Below are 22,471 nucleotides of genomic sequence, written 5' to 3'. Positions count from 1 at the left end.
AGGTGAAGAATATCTATAAGCAACCTACTAGGAAAACAATCTAAATGACCTTTTAGAACTTAATGTTTTCCTTACTGAGGGAATATTAACCTTTTTAAACATCTGGCAGCTTATATGTAAAGAAACCTTAATCATGTATTATTTAATTAGGATTAGGTTTTATTTCTGAAGTCCTTCACTAATAGGACAATCACAATCAAAGCCAACTGAACTTATAGTCAAAACATTGCCTTAACTATTTATTTGTAAACATTATAATGTTTCAATTTCAAAAAGAAATAGGATATTCAATCTCATTCTATTTTTACACCACCAACCCTAATTTTTAGCTATTTAAATGTCTGCATTAAGATGTAAGAAACTAATTGGAAGTTGAATGCCCATGAATTGAGGAAACAGACCCTTTCCCCACCTCCATCAAATCATGTGCTTAATGCAAAGCCTATAGCAGTAGAGTGTTTTGTTTTTTTCTCCTTTTGGCTAAATCTCTCTCTCTCTCAATTATTGTCTTTTTTTTAAAGATTTTATTTATTTCTTTGACAGAGAGAGAGAGACAGCTAGAGCAGGAACACAAGCAGGGGGGAATGGGAGAGAGAAAGCAGGCTTCCCACTGAGCAGGGAGCCTGATGTGGGGCTCGATCCCAGAACCCCAGGATCATGACCTGAGCCAAAGGCAGACACCTAATGCTGGAGCCACACAGGCGCCCCAAGCTAAATATCTCTTATACTTGATAGGACATTAAATTGATGAATTCAATCCCATTTTTTTTCTTAATATAAGTAAAAACCTATAAAAGAGAATAACAGTACAGATGGGGAAAACTTAAACCATTTATCCAAAAAGCACTTTGCTTAAACTGAATGCTGTTTTTGCTTAAGCATGTAGATGATTTTCAGGATACAGTGATGAATAAGACAGGATTCTTATTCTCAAGAAGCTTACATTCTATTGAGGAAAGAAAATATATGAATGCTCAACATTACTCACAATCAGGGAAATACAAATCAAAATTACAACAAAGTATCACCTCACACCTGTCAGAATGGCTAAAATTAACAAGAAACAACAGGTGTTGGCTAAGAGATGGATAAAGGGGAACCCTCTTACACTGTTGGTGGGAATAAAAACAGGTGTGACTACTGTGGGAAACAGTACGGAGGTTCCTCAAAAAATTAAAAATAGAACTACCCTATGATCCAACAATTGTACTAGTAGGTATTTACCCAAAGGATACATAAATATAGATTCAAAGGAGTCCATGAACCCCTTTGTTGATAGCAGCATTATCAACAACAGCCAAACTATGGAAAAAGCCCAAATGTACATTGACTGATGAATGGATAAAGAAGTGGTGTGTGTGTGTGTGTGTGTGTGTGTGTGTGTAATGGAATATGAGCCATAAAAAAGAATGAAATCTTGCCATTTGCAACAATGTGGATGGAGCTAGAATGTATTATGCTAAGTGAAATAAGTCAAGCAGAGAAAGACAATTATCATATGGTTTCACTCATATGTGGACCATAAGGAATAGCACAGAGGACCACAGGGGAAAGGAGGGAAAACGGAATGGGAAGAAATCACAGACAGAGACAAACCATGAGAGACTCTGGACTCTGGGAAGCAAAGGAGAGAGGGTTACAGAGGAGAGAGGGTTTGGGGAATGGGGTACCCCGGTGATGGGTATTAAGGAGAGCACATGCAGTGATGAGCACTGGGTATTATACAACTAATGAATCATTGGCTAACTGAACATAATGGGGAAAAAAAAGGAAAATTAAATAAGATAAAAACAAAAAGGAAGGCAAACCATAAGGGACTGTATAGTTAAAGAGAACAAACTGAGGGTTGCTGGAGGGGAAGTTTGTGGGGAATGGGCTAAATGGGTGATGGGTTTGAAAGAGAAAACTTGTTAGGATGAGCACTGAGTGTTATATGTAAGTGATGAATCACTAAATTCTGCTCTTGAAACCAATACTACACTATATGTTTACTAACTTGGAATTTAAATAAAATTTAAAAAATGAAATCTTGCCACTTGCAATAACATGGATGGACCTGGAGTTTATTATGCTAAGCAAAATAAGTCAGTCAGACAAAGATAAATATCATATTATTTCACTCATACGTAGAATTTAAGAAATAAAACAGATGGTGCACCTGGGTGGTTGGTTCAGTCAGTTAAACATCCGCCTTCGGCTCAGATCATGATCCCAGAGTTCTGGAATCGACTTTCACATTGGGCTACCTGCTCAGTGGGGAGTCTGCTTGTCCCTCTCCCTTTGGCCCTCACCTCCACTACTGCTCTCTCTCTCTTGCTCTGCACTCTTTCTCAAATAAATAAATAAATAAATAAATAAATAAATAAAACCTTTAAAAGTAAAAAAATAAAATAAATTTTAAGAAAGAGGGCGCCTGGGTTGCTATGTGGGTTAAGCCTCTGCCTTTGGCTCAGGTCATGATCTCAAGGTCCTGGGACTGAGTCCCACATTGAGCGCTCTGCTTGGCGGGAAGCCTGCTTCCTCCTCCTCTCTCTCTCTCTCTCTCTCTCCGCCTGCCTATCTGCCTACTTGTGATCTCTCTGGCAAATAAATAAATAAAATCTTAAAAAAAAAAAAAAAAAAAAAGGAAAGAAAACCTATGAACATATGGGAGGGGGAAAAAAGAGGAGAGAGGGAAATAAACCATAAGAAACTCTTAATAATAGAGAACAAAGTAAGGGTTGAGGGAGGGAGGTGGGTGTGGGATGGGCTAGATGGATGATAGGCACTTGTTAGGAGGGCCCTAAGGAGAGCCCTTAAGGAGTGTCCTTCAGGAGGGCACTTGTTATAATGAGCACTGGGTGTTGTATGTAAGTGATAAACCACTTAATTCTACTCCTGAAACCAATTTTGTACTATATGTGATCTAACTAGAATTTATATAAAAAGCTGAAAAAAGAAAAAGGAATTAAAAAAATATATGAATTAATAATAATAATAATAAGCAACTGAAGATAAGTTCAATAAGTTCAATAAGAACTAGTATGAATTAACAGTAATAAAATAGAAAGTGACTTTGTCATCAAGGTATTTTAATAGTCAGGAAGTCAGGAAGATTTCTCTGTGGAAATGATTTTCAGCTAGGATTTGACAGATAAGAAGGAGCCAGTCATTTGAAGATGAGAGAAAGAACAATCTAGAGGAAAATACAACAGAAAAAACCCAAGGAAAGAAAAAAACCAAAGTGACATTAAAAAAAAAAAAAAGTAGCTAAGCAATGTGTAATAAAGTGAAGGGTAAACTGACATGAGGTCTATTAGGCCAGATCACTTAGGACCTTGTAGAATATAATGAGAAAGTCTTTGAGTCTGTAAAAAGCAGAGCGAAGAAAGTTTGTTATATTTGAAAAGAAAATCATGCTTGCTATCATGAAGAAATTGGATTATGTGAAAAGAGTAGAGATAAGGAGATCAGTTGCAATTTTTTTGGTGATCTAGGAAAGAGGTGAGTGGCTTGGACTAAGGGCACTGACAGGATATAATTCAGAGACAGAAAGGCAATAGGTTTACGGATAGATTAGAGCTGAAGAATGAGGGAAAGAGAAAAAATCTGGAAAGGTATTTGGTGATATCATTCGTTAAGATGAGGAAAAACAAGGAAGTACCAGTCTTAGGGAAGGGTCATGCGGAACACTATGGTCCATAATTACTCCTCTATCAACCCTAATGCTTTCCTTTGGTCCTTCTTCTATCCCACGATATAAACACAATTTGTCCTACTTTCTTAGTCAGTTCAAGTTGTTAAAATAAGATTCTTTTAACATATAAAATATTTTTTATATGTTAAAACATATAACTGGTGGCTTAAACAACAAATATTTATTTCTCATAGATCTGGAGGCTGGGAAGCCTGAAATCAAAATGTCAGCAGTTCCAGTGTCTGCTGAGACACAGATAGCCATTTTCTCCTGTATCTTTACGTGGTGGAGAACAGAGAGTGCTCCAGTCTCTTTCTCTTCTTATAAGGACACCGATCCCATCATGGGGATCCACTCTCATGACTTCATCTAAACCTAATTACTTCTCAAAGCCCCACAGCCTTATACCATTGCACTGGGAGTTAGGGTTTCAACATGTAAATTTTGGGGGAAAGGAGACATAAATGTGCAGACCCTAACACTTATCCATTGAAAAACTAAAATTCCCTCACATTTCACAAAAAATTTAATTGCTCCATGATTTTCCAAATATCACCTTCCAATATCCTTATGTACTTAGCCAACATCCTTGTGCACTTAGCAACTATCTTCCTTCCAGATGCAGCTGAAGTAGCAATTTTTGAAGGTTATCTTGATATTTCCAGGCATAGTTAATAACTCCTCTGTATGATAATTTTTTAACTTATATGACATTATTAAGCTATATTTGATTTATATTATAAATATACTATAAATAGCTAAGTATTTACATGCTCATCATTCTATACCAAACTTCTTAAAGGTAGACCTTCTACCTAATATTCTTAGAAACTAGCAAAACACATAGCATAATGGCTTATATGATCAATAAATTTTTGTAATATAAGGCTCTAAATTCCAAAGACTCCTGGGTGGCTCAGTTGGTTAAACATCTGCCTTTGTTATGATCCCAGGGTCCTGGGATTGAGTCCCACAATCTGGCTCCTTGCTCTCCCTCTCCCTTTGCCCCTTCCCCTGCTTGTGCTTGCGTTCTCTCTCTCTCTGTCAAAATAAATCAGTAAAGTCTTAAAAAAAAAAAAAAAGACTAAATTTCAGGCATTGTATAAAATTCTGGCATAACATGGGTGATGTCCTCAATGATTATCCAAAGTAAACAAACAGTGTCAGAAATTATGTGATACAATCTAATCTTTGTAAAACCTTTGTACAAATGAAGGAACTAATGCCAGATAAACTGAATAAATTGTCTGGGCTCATATGGTAAATAGAGCCAGTGATTTGACAATAGATTCTACCACAAATCAACATTCTCTGTATTACACCAACAGTTATCATAGAATTCTAGAGGTGTAATGTCCAATATCATAGCCACAGGCAATATTTGGCTACTGAGATCCTGAAATGCTAGTCTGAGAGGAGATGTACTGTAAGTGTAAAATATACTCCAAATTTTGAAGAATTAGTATTAGAAATTAGTGTAAAAAATAATTTTATGTCATTTATGTTGAAATAATATTTTGTGATTCATTAGGCTAAATAAAATTTATTATTAACACTAATTTCTCCAGTTTCTTTTGACACCTTTCTCTTTTTTTAAAGATTTTATTTATTTATTTCAGACAGAGAAAGGGAGAGATCACAGCAGTGGGGAGGGGCAGAGGGGGAAAGCAGACTCCCTATCGAGCAGGGAGCCTGAGCAGGTCTCAATCCCAGGACTTTGGGATTGTGACCTGAGCGGAAGGCAGACGCTTAACCGACTGACCCACCCAGGCACCAGAGAAAGGTTTTCAAAAACAAATAGGAAGAAGAATTTTCAGGGAGGACAAGAGACCAACTGGATGAAGATGAATATCAGAATAAGAAAAAAGAGCGAAGACTGACTAGACAGTGGATGATAATAGGGCTGATGGTGATAATGAGTTGAGAATTAGATAAGAGCATGGTTTGAACTTCATAGTTAAGCTTTCAAATGTTAAGAAAATGACCTTACGAGTTAGGTAAACTACAGTTTAAATCCTGACCTTGTCATTTATTATCTATGTGGCCCTGGAAAATAATCTTTTTTTTGGGGGGGGCGGGGAATAATCTATCTATGAACTAGAAAATGTAATATGTACCTCATAAAGTTGTCATCATGATTGAGTGAATTAACATCAATAATACTGTTACCCCAGTACATGATATATTAAAAACCCAATATATTTGGTTTCTGTGATGTTGCTATTACTGTTTTATTATTTTTATTGCTGGTACTATTCAAACTGCTCTAAACTCATGCTCTCTTTCTACTTTCACTTATAGTCACTTGGACATTCTCTCTTTCCATTCCATTCTTTCCAAATTCTAATAATAGCTTCTATTCTCAGAAGTATTTGCATACTCCCCCCTCCATGGGAATAGGGATAAGAAGGAACCAACAAGGTTTTCCACCTGCTCTTTTTTCCACACTTTCTTTTCTGTTTCTCTCTTTTTGTTTTAACCTCTTTAGAGCTTATAGGAGATCACATGTTGATTTTGAAATAACTTCTCATCACTGCCTCATCCATTATCTCTGAACTGTTTTTAATACTGTTTCACATGTATCTTATGATGTTATTATTAAAATAATAGATAACTTGCAGACATAAGCTGAGAAATTTTACTAGCATCACAGCATAGGTGGATGTATACAATTATACAATAATCTTCTATCAAGGGTCAGTCATTGTCAAAGATTTCCTCATTTAATCTTAATTTTTATCTCAATCAATCTAAAGAGTTATAAACTCCATAGGAGAGACATTAAAACAATTAAAGCCTCTTTAAATCATGTGAAGTAAAATCTGCAAACAAATCCTTGACATCTTTGATATCAATAACAAAACAAAAAGGGGGGATCTGGGTGGCTAAGTCAGTTAAGCCTCTGCCTTTGGCTCAGGTCATGATCATAGTGTCCCAGGCTCAAGGGCCGAATCAGGCCTGCTCAGTGGGAGCCTGCTTCTCTCTCTCCCCCAGGCCCTCCCACAGCTCATCCTCTTTCTCTCAAATAAACAAAGAAAATATTTTAAAAAACAAAACAAAACAAAAAAAAGAAACTTGAAATCATTGTTATGTCTACTTCCCATTATGGATTTCCTAAAATTGTTTTCCTCAGAGAAGATATTCACAGTTATTAATACTAATATCAATGCTCCATTGCCCATATCTCATTGCTTGGATTGCCTTACAAAGAGGAAATTTCCTTCTATTTTAAAGCTTTAAGGGCTACTATAATATGTCAAATGAGATTTATTGGGAGTTCCTTAAAAACTTGAACTAGGACATTTGGTAAAAAAAGCAATACTCCTTAAGAGTTATTTATATTTGGGGGCGCCTGGGTGGCTCAGTGGTTAAAGCCTCTGCCTTCAGCTGGGGTCATAGTCTCAGGGTCCTGGGATCGAGCCCCACATCGGGGTCTCTGCTCGGCGGGGAGCCTGCTTCCCACTCTCTCTGTCTCTGCCTGCCTCTCTGCCTACTTGTGATCTGTCTGTCAAATAAATAAAAGAAAAAAAAAGAGGTATTTATATTTGAAGTGTCAATAAAACATATACAATGCTAAGAAGTAAAAAATAGGGTCTCAGTTGGTTAAGCCACTGCCTTTGGCTCAGATAACGATCCCAGAGTCCCAGGATAGAGTCCCAGGGTCCAGTTCCGCAGGGAGTCTGCTTCTCCCTCAAACCTTCTCCCCTCTCATGCTCTCTCTCTGTCTCTCTCTCAAATAAATAAATAAAATCTTTAAAAAAAAAGAGAGAAAAAGAAAAAGAAGAAGAAAATACTATTAACTTAGACTTCTCCATAAGTTTGCTAGTTTCTGATGTTCTCAAGTATTTTTTTTCTCAATCAGTATTGAGATATTTGTTATTTTATTTAATGTCCACAATATAAATGACATCCTGGGGGAAAAGCTCTAGAATAAATTCAGGATTTCTCTTGATACATGAAATACCATAAACTTAGTGATTCAGCTTAAAGTCTACTTAAACCATACCATGTCATAAATAGAATAAAGGAGCTCTATTAAAATGTTAGGTAAAAAGTAGTAGTAAAAAAACTAGTATCTATTTCTATGGCTTTTCTATTTATATAAATGTCAGTCAGTTACCTATATAAGTATTAGCTATGACAATGTTCTTTCCCCCTATCCAAAGCAACCTCGCATCTCAGGCAGATAGTAATATATTTTTTAACATGTAAATAAACTAACATTAACCAAGAAGAGACAAGTTATCTACTCTTATCATTTGTAGTTATTAGCCTGGATACCTCATAGCTAAATTTCTTTAGGTTGTTTAATTAAAGTATCATAAAACATTTTAATGGAAATACCTCATACGTCACATCTATGGTTATTTTTCACTTTTATTTATCTGTAAGTATTTTTTTCTATTTTCATTGTTTTGAATATTTTAGAGCTTTAGGTAGTATTATTACTACAGTATTTGGTCAAGTTAGTGGTTTCTCTTACTGAAAAAGTGATAATTCTTCTAAACTTTGCATTGAATCATGTACAATTTTCTCAAAACTGTCTCCTACAAGCTCTCTATTCTCACGAAAAAAAAAAAGAAAAAGAAAGAAAAGGAAAATAAAAACAGGAAATTGAAACTGAGCTCAAGATAATAAATCACATGGGAAAGTTAGAGAAAAGAAGCAAATATAATCAAGTTTGTCTACCAGATTTCTTAAATGAAAGAAATATTTTGAGCCAAGGCTCAGACACACTTCAAACACAAACAGTACATTTTGTGCCGCTGGAAACTGAAAGTTGAGTTGTCAACAAACCTAAAATATGTCGTGAAGCTTTGAGCAATATCAAATCATATGATAGAAACCATTTCTTTCAAGAAAAAAGTGGGGGGTAGGGACTACATGATACTCATAAAACATTAAAATAACTTACATCACTTCTTTAAATCAGCAACCTCTCAAATCCATAGGTCAGTCTTTTCAATTATAGAAAAACAAAAATCAGACGTTTTGCTTTCTCTTCAGCAAGGGAAAAAAACGCTGAATTTAGGACTTTATAGATTTTCTATAATTCTTTTCTTTCCAATAGGTGCTCTACAACCCTTTCCAATTCTTCAAACCTAATTTGTTAAAAAAAAAAAAAAAGTCTAATGTGAGCTCCACGATTATACTTGATTGGCTACCATCACTCCCGGTTGCTGAACAAACCACAGTCTTCTCTCCTCTGCTCAAGTTGCTGTCCTACCACCACTTCTAATTACACTGAGCCTTTTCAGTTGTTTGCTTTCTTTTTCTCCTTCTCTTTTTTTTTCTTCCTTTCTCTTTCTTTCAATATCCTCTCCCAATCTCAATTAGTCTTTTTCTTTCCTGAACCATCTATAGCAATCTGTAAGAAAACTTTTTTTGATAAAATAACCTTAAAGACAAAAATTAAAATGATTGTGTCAAATTAAACAAGTGTGACTAGGATGTACACAAAGTCTCTAAGCCAAACATCTAATTTTGAATATAAGCTTTGCCATCTTCTGTGTGAACCTTAGGGAAATCAAAGACTATTGCATTTAGGTCAGTTGGAAAATGGGGGTAATAGTATTATTGATAAACATGATAGAAATATAAAAATAACTAAAACCAACTAACTATATATTGAGTACAACTATGTGTCATTTCAGTGTATTATCACTTTGATTCCTCACACAAACATAAATGCAATATAGAATTATGATTATACCCAGTTTTAAATGAAGGGAACTGAAGTACACTAAGTAAGGTAATCTGTCCATGGTCAAATTTCAGTAAATGCTGAAACTGAAATTCAAAACTGAGCAGTTTAACTCTATAGTGTGTTTGTAGCCAATACTTAGGCTTATCAGTCTCCGTCACTGAGTTGTAAAAAAAAATCAAATACTTTATCTGAAGATATTTTAGAATCTGGTAATTCCTGTTTAGCTAATATTAATATGTTTAGAAAATTGCAAAAGTAGTTCATCTCCTATTTCCTGTTTTTTGAATTTTTACACTAAACAAAATTAATATTTCTCTATTACAGTGTGAGGTTTTTGTTTGTGTGTTTGTTTTATAGAGAGAGAGCATAAGCATGAGAAGCAGAGGGTAAAAGAGAATCTTAAGCAGGCATCACACTTAGTGCAGAGCCTGACATAGGGCTTCATCTCAGTACCCTCAGATCATGACATGAGCATAAATCAAGAGTCCTCAGATGCTTAACCAACTGAGCCACAGAGAGGCACCCCTCTCTGTTACAGTTCTTATTCCAGATCTTATTCATAAATATTCAGTGCTCCTCCCTGCAGGTGAATTACACACCTTGTCCTGTTGAATTTGGGAATATCTATGTAATTTCCTTTGGCAATGAAATAAAAGCAAAAGTAATACGTTTTACTCTGGGGCCTCTGTGATTGTTAAAGCATGTATCAAAATGAAGTTTCAGTGACAGACTGTAAAGTGACTAATAGGACGAGTCTCCTTGCTGATTTAAGGTAAACGTGCGAAATAAACTTGGCTATTGTAAGCCACTGAGAATTCAGGGTTTTTGTTATTATGACATCACCTATTTTATCCTGATTGATGCAACCATTAAGTTCCCTTAATTAAGCTCTTTGATTCTTAGACATTCTACTTGACATTTCTTTTCCCTTGTGATGTAGGAAGAAAGAATAAATCATAAGATCAGAGAACATTAATATTGAAAGAAACTACTGGAATAAGCTAGTCCAATGGTTTCCAGATTTTGAGCTCTTAAGTAATCAGTAGAATCTTTAAAAAATTATATAAAAACATATTCTCATATAAAAGTCATGAAATTCAGTTTCATAAAAAAACTACCACTGATATATTATTCTTTTATTCACATTTTTTATAAACATATAATGTATTATTAGCCCCAGGGGTACAGGTCTGTGAATCACCAGGTTTACACACTTCACAGCACTCACCATAGCACATACCCTCCCCAACGTCCATAACCCCACCACCCTCTCCCAACCCCCCTCCCCCCAGCAACCCTCAGTTTGTTTTGTGAGATTAAGAGTCACTTATGGTTTGTCTCCCTCCCGATCTCATCTTGTTTCATTTATTCTTTTCCTACCCCCCAATCCCCCACGTTGCATCTCCACTTCCTCATATCAGGGAGATCATATGATAGTTGTCTTTCTCCAATTGACTTATTTCGCTAAGCATAATACCCTCTAGTTCCATCGACGTCATCGCAAATGCCAGGATTTCATTTCTTTTGATGGCTGCACAGTATTCCATTGTATATATATATACCACATTGATATATTATTTTTATATTTTTACATTTAGATAAGAATATATTATTCTTATCTAAATCTAATACTCTCATTTTATTGATATAAAAAAACAAGACCTAGGAATGAGATAAGCAGTACTTATACTGAACAAATAACAGCTTAAAAAAACTGACTGTGATGTCAGCATCATGGCACTGTGAGTGATTCCTTTCTCCTCTCCTCTTTTACAATTAATTAGTCACCTATAACTGTATTAAAGTGCCTCTCTGTATTATACCAATTTCTATCTACTTGTGCATCCAAAAGTAAGTGGATAGGATCTCAGAGTGGACTGTGGATTCAAGGGAATTGGTGAACCTGCTCCATCTGGCATAACATCAGAGTGGGATAGATGGCAGAGGAGGCAGAGGACAGGGAGTAACCCACTGAGGCAGCTCCCTCTTCAGGGCAACAATGCAACACTCTGGGCTTTGGGCAACAGAAGGAGCTACTTCCCTGGCAGAGGAAGTGATAAGTGAAAGAAGCTGACACACTACCTAGCTGCATGTGGGTTGCAGCTGGAGCGGCTTGTTTCTTGCTTGTGACACAAGAGTTTTAAGGAGGGACCTCCATGACTTGGGGGAGGGATAGGGAAGGGAAGGAGGCAGACAAGGAATATTAAATGGCACTGAAGGAACTTAATTTCCTTCTGTATGCTTCAGAATTTCAGCAGTAGGTCTATTCATAGATCTCTTGAAGTTCCCTACACTAGGATCCACCTAATGGACTGTGGGCATCCCCAAAGTTCCAGGTGCTAAATCCATATCTAGCCCAACTCGCTGCCAACTCTTTTTGCATACTTCATCCCAAGAACGAACACCCATGGGAGAAACCAAAAACTTGAACTATAGTGCCACCTCCTGGATTACAAAAGAAAGTTTTCTAGTTGCTAGCCTGTTGAGCTGTAATGACCAAATAACACAAATTTTTAAGTAAGAAAAGTGTTTGCTATTTCAAATGTAAAATCAGAGACACATATTGTCAGACACAATGAGAAATCAAGGTAATATGACATCATGAAAAGAAAATAATTCTCCATATACTGAACTCAAAGACACAAAATATTGAAATGAAACTGATAAGAGAATTCAAAATAAATTTTATGAAGAAATTTAATGAGCTACAAGAAAACGAAGAAAGGCAACTCAATGAACTCCATATAAAATTAATGAACAGAATGAGTTCTCTACCAAAACAACTGAAATTAAAAAGAAACAAACAAAAAACAAATTCTGGAGCTGAAGAAGTCATAGAATGAAATAAAGAATGCATTGAAGAGCATAGGTAACAGAGCAGATCAGAAGAAAGAAAGTATAAGTGAGTTGGCAGATAGGATTTTAGAAATGATTCCGTCAGAAAAGGAGAGAAAACTAAGATTTTTAAAAAGTAAAGAAACCCTATGAGCACTATCAGATTCTATCAGAAAAGAAAATAGAATAATTGGTGTACTTAGAAAAAGAGAGAGGGAAGGGGGCAGAGAGTTAAAGATATAATAGCTGTGAACTTTCCAAACCTAGGGAAGAAACTGAACATACAAGTCTGCAAAGCTAGAATACCCTATTATTTCAATGCAAAAAGACCATTTCCAAGACGCTTTATAACAAAACTGTCAAAAATTACTTATGAAGAATGCTAAAGGCAGCTGGGGAAAAAAGAAAGTAATTTACAAGAAAACTCCCATTTAACTATCAGTGGACTTTTCAGCAGAAACTATAGGACAGGTGAGAATGAAATGAAATATTTAAAGCATTAAAGCATTAAAAGATAAAAGATAAAAATTGATAGCTAAGAATATGCTATCTGGCAAAGTTGTCCTTCAGATATTAAGGAGATATAAAGAATTCCCAGACAAACAATAATATCATCAAGGTTTATCTTCATTGTAACATATGACAAATTTTCCTTTTTAAAGGCTGAATATTATTCCCTCATATGGTATTACCACATGTGACTTATCCATCCATCTGTTGAAGTACACTTGTGTTGCTTCCACCTTTTTGGCTATTGTGAGTAATGCTGTTAAGAACATGGGTGTATAGGGTGCCTGGGTGGCTCAGTGGTTAAGGCCTCTACCTTAAGCTTGGGTCACGATCTCAGGGTCCTGGGATCGAGCCCCGCATCAGGCTCTCTGCTCAGCATTCTCTCTCTCTGCCTGCTTCTCTGCCTACTTGTGATCTCTGTCTGCCAAATAAATAAAAATAAATAAATCTTTAAAAAAAAAAAAAAAGAACATGGGTGCGTGAATAATTACTTTGAGAATTTGCTTTCAATTCTTTTGGGTATATACCCAGAAGTGGAATTGCTGAATCATATGGTAATTCTATTTTTGTTTTATTAAAAACTGCCACACTGATTCCCACAGCAACTATACCATTTTAACTTCCCACCAAAAATGCACAGGATTCAATTTTGCCACATCCTCAAAAACACTTGTTTCTTGTTTTTTTTTGTTTGTTTTGATAATAGACATCCTGAGAGTGAAGTAATATCTTTGTGCATATTGATAACTTATACATCTTTAGAGATAAGTCTACTTAAATGCTTTGCCCATTTTTTAATTAGGTTGATTTTTTTGTTGAATTTTAGGTGTTCTTTGTATATTCTGAATATTAATCACTTATCAGATTTTAGGATTTGAAATATATTCTCTCATTCTGTATACATATTTTGATGAAAAATTTTTTAAAATTTTCATGAAATCCAATTTGTCTATTTTTTCTTGTTACCTATGCCTTTGGTAATGTATAATGTATGTATTACATAAATGATTTATGTAATGATTCACTGTCAAATCCAATGTTGTGAAGCTTTAGTTCTGTTTTGAGAGGTTTTTTAGTTCTTAAATTTATATTTTTTGATCCATTTGGAATTAATTTTTGTATACAGTCTTAGGTAATGGTGCAAATAAAATCTTTCATGTGTGGTTATCCAATTTTCCTACCACAAGCTGTTGAAAATACTGTCCTTTCCCATTGAATGGTTTTGGCATCATTCTTGTCATCATTTGACCAGGAGTGCCTGGGTGGCACAGCCAGTTAAGCGTCTGACTCTGGGTTTTGGCTCAGGTCATGATTTGGGGGTCCTGGGATCAAGCCCTATATCAGGCTCCATGCTCAGCAAGGAGTCTACTTGGGACTCTCCTTTTTTCACTCTGCACCTCCCACTTATAGTTGCTCTCCCTCTCTCACTCAAATAAGATAAATCTTAAAAAAAAAAAAAAAAGAATCATTTGACCATATATGAGAGGCTATATTCCTGGATTTTATTCAATTCCATGGGTTTATATGTCTGTCTTTATGCCAGTACCACAATGTTTTGATTATTATAGGCTTATAATAGGTTTTGAAACCAGAAGTGAGTCCTCTAGTTTTGTTCTTTCTCAAGATTGTTTTGGCTATTCAGGGTCCCTTGAGAGAGGAATTTTAGGACAGAATTTTCTTTCATTTTTTTCAAGATCAGTGGGATTTTGATAGAGATTGCACTGAAGCTGTAGATTACTTTGGATGTACTGATATTTTGATTCCACTAAGTATTCCAACCCATGAAAACAGAAATGTTTCAATTTATTATGTCTTTAACATCTTTCAGCAATGTTTTATAGGTTTTTACTGTACATTTTTCCACCTCATCGTTTGATTTGTATTTTATTCTTTTTCATGCTATTATAAATGATTTTTTTTCCATAATTTCCTGTTCAGATTGTTCATTAGTGTACATAAATGCATGTTGCCTTTGCATCCTACTATGCTGAACTCATTTATTCTGACAAGTTTTTTTCTGACATGGTTTTTTGGTGGAATCTTTAACATTTTCTACATATAAGATTATATTTACAACTCAATAAAATAAATAGCAATTAAAAAGTGGACAAAGGCCTAAATAGACATTTTTCAAAGATATACAAATAGGAAACTGGTACATGAAAGGTGTTCAATATCACTAATCATCAGGAAATGCAAATCAAAACCACAGATAATTAGGGCACCTGGGTGGCTCAGTGGGTTGAGCCTCTGCCTTCAGCTCAGGTCATGATCTCAGGGTCCTGGGATCAAGCCCCACATCAGGCTCTCTGCTCAGCAGGAAGCCTGCTTCTCCCTCTCTCTCTCTGCCTGCCTATCTGTCTACTTGTGATCTCTCTCTCTCTGTGTCAAATAGATAAATAAAATCTTTTAAAAAAAACAAAAACAAAAAACACAGAGAAATAATATCTCCCACCTGTTAGAATGGTTATCATCAAGAAGATGAGATAATAAATGCTAGAAAGGATGTGAAAAAGAGAACCCTGTACACTGTAGATGAGAATGTAAAGTAATACAACCACTATGGAAAATAGTACAGTTTCCTCAAAAAAGTAAAAACAGAATTACCATATGATCCACCAATCCCAGTAATCTGTGACAACATGGATGGATTTGAAAGGGCATTATGCTAAGTGAAATAAGCCAGAGAGATTAAGGAAAATACTGCATTGTTTCACTTGTAAGTGGAATTTTAAAAAGAAAGGAGAAAAAGTCAAACTTATAGTCAGAGAGTAGAAAAGTGTTTAATAGGGACTGAAGGGTGGCATAAATACAGAAAAGGTTGATAAAGGGTATAAACTTTCAGCTATAAAATGAATAAGGTTTGATGATCTAATGTATAACATGGAGACTATAAGTGATACCACTACTCTGTAATTGAACTTTGTGGAGAAACCTTAAAGGTAAATATGTCAAATGATAGATGCGTTAATTAACTAGATGGGGGGGGGGTGCAGATTCTTTCCACAATATATGTATATATTAAGTCATGTTGTATACTTTATCTGAAGATTTTATTTCTCAATTGTATCTAATTAAGCTGAAAATCATATCATCTGTAAACAGAGATAATCTCATTTCTTCCTTTTAAATTTGAATGCTGTTTATTTTCCTAAATCCTCTGGCTACAATTTCCAGCACTAGGTTGAACAGAAATAATTAAAGTGGGAATTTTTTACTTGTTCCTGGTTGTACAGGAAAACTTTTCCCTACTTTTCAGCATGGTGTATGATGTTCACTGTGGGTTATCCATATATAGCTTTTATTATGTTGAGATAGTTTTCCTTCTATTCCTAGTTTACTCAATGTTTTTATCATGAAAATATATTAAATTGTGTGAAATGCTTTTTATGTATCATGAAAATGATATGAAAAAACTACATGAAATGACCATATAGTTTCTGTTCTTCATTCTTTTCATGGTTTATATTACATTGATAAATTTTTGTATGTTGAACCATCCTTGCATTCCAAGAATAGATTCCACTTGGTCATGATGAGTAATCCTTATAATATGCTGCTGAATTCAGTTTGCTAGTATTTGGTTGAAAGGTTTGTTTGCATCAATGTTCACAAGGGATATTGGTCTGTATTTTTTCTCTTGTAGTGTTTTTTTCTGGCTTTGATATCAGGGTAATGTCAGTTTCACAGCATGAGCCAAGAAGTGTTGCCTGCTCTTCAAATTTTAGGATGAGTCTGGGAAAGACTGGTATTATTTCATCCTTAAATGTTTTGTAGAATTCACTAGTAAAGCTGTCAGTCCCAGGGCTTTTCTTTTCTTTTTTTTTTTTTTTAAGATTTTATTTATTTATTTGACAGATCACAAGTAGGCAGAGAGGCAGGCAGAGAGAGAGAAGGAGAAGCAGGCTCCCTGCTGAGCAGAGAGCCTGATGCGGGGCTCGATCCCAGGACCCTGGGATCATGACCTGAGCTGAAGGCGGAGGCTTTAATCCACTGAGCCACCCAGGCGCCCCCCCCCAGGGCTTTTCATTGTCAGAGTTTTGATTACTGATTCAATCTCCCTATTAGTTACAGATCTATTCAGAATTTCTATTTTTGTGTGTAATTTATTCTTAGTAGGCTTTGTATTTCTAGGAATTTGTCCATTTCATCTAGTTATTCAATTTGGGTAGAACTGTTCATCATACTCTTATAATCCGTTTTATTTTTGTAGAATCAGTAGTAATGTACCCACTTTAACTTACAATTTTAATAATTTGAGTCTATTTCAATTAGTCCATCCAGTTATAAATATGTCAAATTTGCTGATGTTTTTTTCAACTAATCAACTTTTGGTTTCACTGATTTTCTCTATTATTTTTCTATTTTCTATTTCATTTATCTGTAATTTTTATTACTTCCTCCTTCTACTAGCTTTGGATTTAATTATTTTTTTCTTTTTCTAGTTCCTTAAGTTATAAAGTTTTCTTGCTGGTGTGAGAGCTTTGTTTTTTAGTGTGATTTCTAACAATAAATTCTCCCCCTAGCACCACTTTTGCTGCATCCCATAGTTCTAGTACATTGTTTTGGTTTTCAGTTGTCTCTAAGGGTTTTCTAACTTCCCATGTGAATTATTTTTTGACCTACTGGTTGTTCAAGAATGTTGTCTAATTTAAATCATAAAATGAATTTTCCAACTTTCCTTCTGTTACTGATTTCTAATTGAAATCTGCTGCAGTCAAACATACTTTGTATGCCCCTTTCTATAAATTTACTGAAACTTAATTTGTGGTTTGATAATGAAGTCTACCCTGGAAAATATCTCATGTGCACTTGGGAAGAATGTGTATCCTGCTGTTCTTAGGTAGAGTGTTCTGTTATATGTTAGATTAGTTGGTTTATTGTGTGAGTCCTCTATTTCCTTATCTTCTGTTTCATTCTATCATCATAAAAGGAGTACTAAAGTTTTGAAGTATTATTGTAAAACTATTTCACCTTTCAACTCTCAGTTTTGCTTCATATTTCATTCATTTCATATTCTTAAGGCACATAAATGTTTCTAGTTTATAATCTACAAATATATTATTTTGCTCTATTAAACTTTTATTAAAATCCTTCTTGTCTCTTGCAATCTTTTCAATTTAAGGTCTCTTTTGTTAGTATCAGTAAAGCCACTCCTGCTCTCTTTTGATTACTATTTGCATGCATTTTCTTTTCCCATCCCTTTTTTCCATCCTTTCACTTTAAATCTCTTTGTGTCTTTGAATCTAAAGTGTGTTTCTCGTAGACATCATATAGTTGAATCAGGTGTCTTTATACACTCTCCCAATTGTGTTTTGACTAGAGTTAAGTTCATTTATACTTAATTACTTAAAGTGAGGATCTCCTATCAATTTGTCTGTTTTCTATATGTCCTATAGCTTTTTTGTTGTTGTTGTTCCTCATTCCTGCCTTACAGTCTTAGGTTGAGTTGATTTTTTGTAGTGACGTGTTTACTTTCTCATTTTCTTCTGTGTTTATTCTGTAGCTCTTTTATTTGTGGTTATCATGGGGTTTACATTTAACAATCCTAAATTAACACTTCTTAACTTCAGTATCAGACAAAAACTCTGCCTTTACAGTTGTCTTAACTTCATTGTTGAAGTCCCCCAAAGGACATCTTCATACATTGTGTACTCCAAAACCCAAAACATAAGTAATTATTTTAAATGTCATTAGTCTCAAATTATGTAGAAAACAACATGTGGAGTTACTAGCCACAGTCACAATACTGGCTTATAATTGTTTTAAAAATGTATTAGTCTCCCAAATCATGTAGAAAACTGGTATAGTTATAAACCACTATTACCATATTAACTTTTATAATTGCCCATATATTTCCCTTTATTGAGTGCCGCATTTCTCCAAATAACTTTGAATTACTATCTAGTGACCTTTAAGTTCACTATGCAAGACTCCTTTGAGTATTCTTCCAAAGCAAATCTGATGGTAACAAATTTTCTCCAACTTCATTTGTTATTCCTAATTTTCTCCTCACTTTTGAAGAAAGGTTTTGCTAGATACAGGATTCCTGGTTAGCAGGTTTTGTTTTTGTTTTGTTTTTTTCCATTTAGCACTTTGTACCCAGTGCCTTCTGGTTTTCCAGTTTTTGATGAAAAAAAAAGATCTGCTGATCTCAGAATCCCCTGTGACAATTCACTTCTTACAGTTTTCAAGATTCTGTTTTTGTCTTTTGAAAGTCTGATTAGAGTGTGTCCTGATGTGGGTCTCTGCGTTCATCTTACTGGCAATTTGTTTAACTTCCTGGATCTCTATATTTGTAATTTTCATCAGATTTAGGAAGTTTTCAGTCATTATTTTTCAAATATTCTCTGTCCCTTTCTCTCTCTTTTTGGGACTCTCACAGTGTATATACATCTGTTTGTTGGTGTCCAACAGGCCCCTCAGGCTCTGTTCACTTTTCTTCAATCTTTTTGGCTTCTGTTCTTCAGACTTAATATTTTCATTGTCTTATCTTCATGTTTGTTGATTCTTCTGCCTATTCAAATCTTCCTTGGAACGCCTCTACAGTGATTTTTTTTTTTTTTTTCATTTCACTTACTGTATTTTTCATCTCTAGAATTCTTTTGCTTTTTAGCTTTCTGGACATCATTCTTTAATCTTTTGATCATCTTTCTAAGTTGTTTTAAATACTTTGTCTAGTAAATGCCATCATCTACTTCAGGTAGTTTGATCTCTTTTGAATGGGTCATACATTTCTGTTTTGTTTGTGCTTTTTGAAATGACATTTTTACAATATCTTAATTCTAGAAATAAATTCCTCCCTGGAGTTTGCTGGGACTTTTTGTTGTTTGTTTTGTGTTTTTTTGAGACAGAGAAAATGTATGTGCCCATATGTGCCTGTACATGAGCAGGGGAGGGGCAGAGGAAGAGGAAGAATCCTAAGCAAACTCCACTCCCAGCGTGGAGCCTGACACAGGGCTCAATCTCAAAACCCTGAGATCATGACCTGAGCCAAAAATCAAAAGTCAGATGCTTAACTGACTGAGTCACCCAGGCAACCCTATCGCTTGCTTTTGATTGTTTTTCGCTCTCTGTGCTAAGGATCAGTCTGAAGTATGAAACCTAAGGTCTTCTCAGATCTTGTTTGAGTCTTTTCCTGGGCATTTGTGGTCAATTTCTCATTTTTCCCATACATGCAGTTGTTTATGAATGCCCTGGTCTTTAATGCCTGGATCCCAAAAAGGGGGGTGGGGAGGAAAAGAAGAGAGAAAAGACAAAAGACAAAAGGAAAGAAAAAGAAAAAAAAAAAGAAAAAAGAAAGAAAGAAACGGGGAATAAAGGGGATGTCAGTCCTTTTATACCCTTGTAAGTCACTTCACAGGATGTGGGTGTGTATGCTTATAATGGAAAGAAGAAGAACCATGGCTTCCCACTTCTTTGCACGCCTGTGATCAAAATCAGGAATCAGCCATCAGCCTGATTCCCAATATTTGGAGGTGGAGGTTCTTTTTGCTACCTTGACGCCCACTAGCTGTGTGCAAGCTGTCCCAGAAACACATGTACAGTTGCCTGTTATATGGCTGAGGTTGGGAAATGGGTCGCTACTACTATGTTAAGATCTAAATTTGAATAAAATTAACTTCAATTTACTGTCCAAGCTTTTTCCTGTTAAACTGAAAGGCCTTAATAGAGTTCCAAAATAGTTACATCAAAAAAATTCTACCACTCCAATTGTCAGCTGGGTGGGGAGATGAATTCATGGTGCTTCCTAGTCTGTCAGTTCCCAGTATCCTTTCACATACAAGGTTTTTTTTTGTTGTTGTTGTTTTTGTTTATTTGTTTGTTTTCCGGGTGACCATACTTCTTTGTTCCTCTTAAACAGGAAGTGTGATAGCTAAGTCACATATAATTGTATATTTCACTTTATATCAAACTTCTTGAAACTGTTTTTTTAAGCAGCTGGACCATTTCGTATTTCAATTAGCAATGTTTGAAAGCTGTAGTGCTCCGTTCTTGACAAGTGTTGGTACTGTCAAAATTCATTTTAAGCCATTCTAATAGGTGTGTAGTGCTATACATTATTTTGGCTGTCTTACATTTGTCTAAGATCTAATGATGTGCGTCTTTTCATGTGCTTATTTGCCATCTCTAAGTCTTTGGTAAAGTATCTTCAAATTTTTTGTCCTGTTTTTGGGCAGGGATTTGTTTTCTCTGAGTTTTCAAAGTTCTTTATATATTCCAGATAAAATTCAAATATATACTTTGCAAAAATTTTTCCCAGTCTGTGACTTTCCTTTTCATCTTCTTAGTTATGTCTTCTGAAAAATACACGGTTTTTATTTGATGAAGGCATATTTATTTTTTTATAGTGTTGCATATAAGAACTTGTTTATGTAAGGCCATGCAGACTTACCCTATTTGTTCCCCCCTCCTCCAGGAATTCTATACTTTTACACCTTATACCTAGCACTAGGACTCATTTTTGAAGAAATTTTTTGCATGAGAAAATATACTGAGATTTTATTCTCAATTTTCAGCACATGGATGTCCAATTTATTATAGCATCATATGTTGAAATGACCATCTTTTCTCCACTGAATTGCCTTCTCACCTTTGTCAAAAATTATGGTACATGTGTGGGTCTATTCCTGGATTTTTCTGTTCCAATGATCTATGTATCCATGTTTGCCAATACCACAACTTGATTATCCAAGCTTTCTAATAAGTCTTAGAATTAGGTAGTCTAAGTCACCCAATTTTTCCCCCCTCTGGCTATTCCAGTTGTTGCTTTTCCAAAGAAATTTAAATCAGCTTGGCAATATCAGCACAATATACTGCTAGGATTTTTTCATAGTAATGAATAAATTTGGCAGAGTTGATATTCTTAAAAATCATGAGTCTTTTGACTCATGTACAGTCTCTCTCATTTAGATCTTCACCTGTCATTATCAAAATTGGTGAAGGGTTGTCAGGGTCAGTACACATTTTGGTAGACTTCTATTATTTGTTTTGGTACTACTAAAAATGGTATTTCTTAGAAAAAAAAATTGATATCCACTTACTGACTTTTAATCTTGCAACATTGCTTACCTTTACTTATTAGTTGTAGGAGACTTAATTCTTTGGATTTTCTACATAAACAATCATGTCATCTCTGAATGGGGACAATTTTACTTCTTCATTTCCAATTTATTTTCTTTTTTTGTTTTATGCACTGGCTGTTAGTAGATGTTGAAAAGAAGGAATTGGTATCTACTTTCTTACCTTGTTCTCAATCTTGGAATAAAATGTTGTTTTTTAACCATTAGGGTAGTAGTAAGTTTTGTAAACACTATTTGCCAGATTAAGGAAAGTGCTTCTCTATGATTTATTATTAGGAATGTTTAATTTTATCAAATGCTTTCATTCATTAAGATGAGCATATGCTTTTTCTTCTTTGGTCTATCGATATGGATTATAGTTTTTTTTTTTAAAGATTTTATTTATTTATTTGACAGATAGAGATCACAAGTAGGCAGAAAGGCAGGTAGAGAGAGAGAAGGAAGCAGGCTCCCCGCCGAGCAGAGAGCCCGAGATGGGGCTCGATCCCAGGACCCTGGGATCATGACCTGAGCCGAAGGCAGAGGCTTTAACCCACTGAGCCACCCAGGCACCCCGATTATAGTTGATTTTCAAAGGTTGGACTAGCCTGCATTTTCCAAGATAAACTGCATATCATGATTTAAAATACTTTCCACAGTGCTTGATTCAGCTTCTTTAAT

Source organism: Lontra canadensis, unplaced genomic scaffold (assembly GCF_010015895.1).
Source record: "Lontra canadensis isolate GAN:19392208 unplaced genomic scaffold, GSC_riverotter_1.0 scaffold33, whole genome shotgun sequence".
Classification (NCBI taxonomy): domain Eukaryota; kingdom Metazoa; phylum Chordata; class Mammalia; order Carnivora; family Mustelidae; genus Lontra; species Lontra canadensis.
Note: the sequence above shows the minus strand (reverse complement) of the source record.